We start from the raw sequence: 4,762 nt of genomic DNA, 5'->3' as shown, positions 1-4,762 counted from the left end.
CCTGGTGCCCTCCCTGAATGAACTCCCTTAACCTTCACAGTAATCTTTTTAAAAACGGAGGCACAGACAGGGTAGGTAATGTGCCCCAGAGCAGATAGGCAGGCCAGGGTTCAAACGCAAGCAGCCCAGCTCGAGCCCTTAACTGCTCTTCTCGTGTTTAGTAACCCTCCCCACTCATCCCCTCTGTTTTTACGTCTTCCATGTGCCTCCAAGAGGGTATTCAGAGCACTATGTGAGAATTTTCTGGAAAACACACACACACACACACACACACACACACACACACACACACACACATCCCCACAAATCCCCAGTCTATGGGTTTCAAGGTTTGAAATACCTGTAAGGAACTATTGAAGTGTTCTGGAAACTATGTGTAGTTTGTCACTGAGAGAACATGACCACTTGTCCTGACTGTAGACATATAATATACATAGATCCCCAGCCAGTGTTTCCTGAAGGTTCAGCCCCAGCTCCAGATCACATCACACAGAAACCCCACCCCCTCTTACCCGGAAGAGACAAGACTGATAGTGGCCTGGAAGTGAGAGGAATGCTAATCACTTTGAGAGCTGGGAGCATGTGGTGTGAAGTTTCTAGGACCCTGGCTCTCCCTTGGCAAAATCCTTAAAGATTTTTTTACAGTTGTCAGAAAGCAAAGTAGGAAATTCTGTCTTCTGAGCTCTCGGAAAGCCCGCTGGAGATGACCCCGGCTCAGCGCTGCTTGGGACGAAATGAGCAGCCCCCAAAGTGGCAGACCTACTGTCACAGTGAAATGTGTTTCCAGTCCACATGCGGAATGTTTGCTCTCCGGCAGCCAAAAGCACTTGGAGCAGGCAGCGATGACCTCATAAAGCAGGAAATCTGAGCAGTTAGTCAGATGATTAACGTGTTTTTGAGCTGGAGGAGCAGAGTGTCATGTAATGAAAATATCATTGTAGAAGGAATTTCCAAATTGGGGACAGCCTAGAAACCCATCATGTCTAAATTCCTCGCTTTGTGAATGTGGAAACCGACTCTTGGCCTGTTTGTTTGTTTTGTGTTTTTTGAGACAGGATCTCTATGCAGCCCTGCCCTGGAACTTGCTATGTAGACCAGGCTGGCCTGGAAGTCCCAGGAAACTGTGTCTCTGCCCCCATGAGTACTGGGACTAAAGGCGCGTGCACCCATCAAGCCTGGCTAAACTGACACTTTTTTTTTTTTTTTTCTTTTTTAGGGAAGCTATGGGGCTTCTGGCTCAAGAAAAGTCGGAGTGTAATTTTTCCACTACATCCTCACTCCCTTGCAAGACCCTGTGCAGCTCGAGTCTCCAGTCCTTAATTCATCCTGGGTGCCTGGTGACTCTTCTTTTTAGCAGTTTCTTTTTTTTTTTAAGACTTAGCCATTTTATCTGCAGGTGTTTTGCTTATATGTTAGTGTACCACGTGCATGCCTGGTGCCTGAAGAGCTCAGAAGTGGCCATAGGGTCCCCTAGAACTGTAGTTACAGAGGGTTATGAGTCACCATGTGGGTCCTGGGAATTCAACCCAGGTCCTCTGTGAGAATAGCAAGTGCTCTTAACTGATGAGCTAGCTCTCCAGATCCTCAGTGGTTTCTTTTCTTAACTTCTAATTACACGTGTGTGCATGCATGTGCACAAGTGCCAACAGAGGTTACAAGAGGTTGTTGGATCCCCCAGAGCTGGAGTTACAAGGGATTGTGAGCTGTCTGACGTGGGTACTACCAAACTCAGGCCCTCAGAAGAGCGGGGAGTGCCGAGCGGTGGTGGCGCACACCTTTAATCCCAGCACTCGGGAGGCAGAGCCAGGCGGATCTCTGTGAGTTCGAGGCCAGCCTGGTCTACAAAGTTCCAGGAAAGGCGCAAAGCTACACAGAGAAACCCTGTCTCGAAAAACAAGAAAACAAAACAAAACAAAAAAAAGGAAGAAAGAAAAAAGAAAAGAAGAGCAGGGAGTACTCTTTTCTTTTCTTTTCTTCTTTTTTTCCACACAGGGTTTCTCTGTGTAGTCCTAAAACTCACTCTGTAGACCAGCCTGGCCTCTAACTCAGAGATCTACCTGCCTCTGCCTCCTGAGTGCTGGGATTAAAGGCGTGTGCCACCCCCACCCCAGTGGTTTCTTTTTAAGGGTTGTGTTCTGTTTTTTAAGCCTAACTTTACTACTGAGCTGCACCCTCAGCCAGTTTTATTATGTTTTCTTCATTGGTTTGAGGTCCGACTCAAGAATCAAGCAACATTTCATTTCATGAACTAGAGTGTATTCCCATTTTAGTTGTCTTGTTCATGGTAGCACGTTTCTCTTCCCCGGTGGTTCCCATGCTGCAGGCTGCTTTCAGCTCTTGTTGCTGAAGAAAGGGGTAGCCAGTTAGACCAGGGTTAGACACGACCTCCATACATCGTCTGCATTGTCTTTAGAGATCATAAGTTCCAATGGGTAGTTTTTAGACCTTTCTCTTATCTACCCATGCTAATGTGGTAAAATTTTTTTTTGACAATCTGCTTGTACTGATTTTCAAATAATAAAAACAACCAGTCTCAGAAAAACCCAAATCCTTCCTTTCACATACACAAAGCTTTCTGGCTTTCAAAACTACCACCAACGACTTCTCCACCAGACCTACCTTCTCACTTGGAAGGAGGCATTCTGGGAAGCTTGTGTTCTGCAAGGACCAGAAGGATGTCCCCTGGGAGCCCTCTCCCAGCATGTTCCCAGCTCTCCTGATCCTCAGTCTGTGTGGGTCTGTAGCAAGGTTCTGGTTGCAGAGGCCCTGAGCTACAGTTTAGCCTGTATTCTCTATTCCAGGCAGAGGGGGCAGAGGTACCTCCCCACCCCATGAGGACTGGAGAAGAGATAAGCCCCAAACCTGGATGCTTCTCTTGGAAGTCAGGTAAGAATTCCACACACACCTTGGACTCCACCCTTAGTAAAGACATCAACTCTAGGAAAAATCTTAAACACTGCCCTAGTCTGGCTGGGGGTAGAATGTGTCCTAACAGCATCATGTTTCAAAATGACCCTGCATAGGCCTCATCCAGATATCTGGGGCCTCTGTCATCCCAGGCAAGGCCCTTGCTGGCTATGACCGTGAGCAGATGAACTTCTCTCATTTAAATGTTCTCATCTGTAAATTGGGTTTGCTCTGGCAATGTCTGAAAGGGGAAAAAGAAACAAGAAAAAAAGAAAAGCCAGGCCCTCAGAAAGCGGTAGCTGTCACTCTGAGGTCACTTCAGTAACTGTAACCCAAGGGAAGCCTAGGGGAAACTCAGCAGGAAACCAAGAGCTCTTCTGCGAAAAAGGAACCGAAAAGGCCCTGCTGGGCCCCGGTTTTGCTGTGCAGTCGCTGCCATCTGACCCTGGGTGCCCCTCCTCCTTGCCCAGGCAGAAAGGAGGGTGACTTGTAGGGACTCTGAAAACTGGTAGTTTCCAAAACTACGGCCTTCACACTTACATCTGTACAGCCCTCAAAACTAGGTAAAAGGAGAATGAACTCCATTCAGGGCCTCTACTGTATTCATAAAACATCCTCCTTAATCCTCACAAGAACCCTCTGGAGTGTGTACAGCCGTTCGAGGCCTGCAGAACCAAGGCTCTTTTGTGGCTGGGCCGTGGACACCTCAGTGGCAGAGCCCTTAACCTGGCATGCATCCAGAATTCAAGGCATGGGCTTTTCTCGAGAACTCGGCCTCAGCCGGGTGGTGGTAGCACAGGCCTTTAATCCCAGCACTTGGGAGGCAGAGCCAGGCAGATCTCTGTGAGTTCGAGGCCAGCATGGTCTACAGAGCAAGATCCAGGACAGCACCAAAACTACACAGAGAAACCCTGCCGCTGCTGTCGCCGCCGCCGCCGCCGCCGCCGCCGCCGCCGCCACCACCACCACCACCACCACCCGGGGAGCCACCTCTTTCTACAAAATACTTTTTTTTTTTTTTTTTTTTTTTTTTTTTTATGAACACAGGGCCTTGCAAGCAAGTGCTTTACCACTGAGCTACACCCCAAGTCCGCAAGCTGTTCTTTCGTTACCATGAACCAAGAGGACATTCCCCTCCCATCTGTCTTCTGGAGCCCCTTCCCCTCACATAATGGCAGCAGTCACATGTCACAGACTCTTCTGTCACTCTGGGGAGGGATTTTGAATTACCAACTCTTCCCTGAGGCTTTATAATACTTGTTCTTGTCCCCAAGTCTCCTAGAGCATTTCTGATTCCCCTTTTACAGCTCGTATTGTGTACTGCAGTCGGTCATTTTCCTACTGGTTGCCCCTTGTGGCAGAAGGACTCTACCAGCCGGGCGGTGGTGGCGCGTGCCTTTAATCCCAGGACTCGGGAGGCAGAGCCAGGCGGATCTCTGTGAGTTCGAGGCCAGCCTGGACTACCAAGTGAGTCCCAGGAAAGGCGCAAAGCTACACAGAGAAACCCTGTCTTGAAAAACCACAAAAAAAAAAAAAAAAAAAAAAAGAAGAAGAAGAAGAAGAAGAAGAAGAAGAAGAAGAAGAAGAAGGACTCTACCAGAGTAAGGGAGCTGGGTTCTGATGCGAACCTCAGCACTGAATGTCTCTCTGACCCAGCCTGGGCAGGAGAGCAAGACCCCATATCAAAAACAGAAATTCAGGGCCTGGGGATTTAGCTCAGTGGTAGAGCGCTTGCCTAGCAAGCACAAGGCCCTGGGTTCGGTCCTCAGCTCCAGGGGGAAAAACAAAACAAAACAAAACAAAAACCCAGAATTTCAGGGGCTGGAGAAATGGCTTAGTGGTTAAGAACACTGGC

At 48.5% G+C, this 4,762-nt stretch overlaps 1 long non-coding RNA gene across 1 annotated transcript; it reads left to right on the top strand.

Moving 5' to 3' along the window:
* The first annotated feature begins 872 nt into the window (after positions 1–872).
* Positions 873–4,211, top strand: LOC131906076 (uncharacterized). The gene is made up of 3 exons (XR_009378116.1): positions 873–1,337; positions 2,802–2,886; positions 3,955–4,211. It is a non-coding gene; the product is annotated as an uncharacterized LOC131906076 (long non-coding RNA).
* The last annotated feature ends 551 nt before the right edge of the window (positions 4,212–4,762 follow it).

Source organism: Peromyscus eremicus, chromosome 3, assembly GCF_949786415.1.
Source record: "Peromyscus eremicus chromosome 3, PerEre_H2_v1, whole genome shotgun sequence".
NCBI lineage: Eukaryota > Metazoa > Chordata > Mammalia > Rodentia > Cricetidae > Peromyscus > Peromyscus eremicus.
This window is presented reverse-complemented; position numbering and strand designations above follow the sequence as displayed.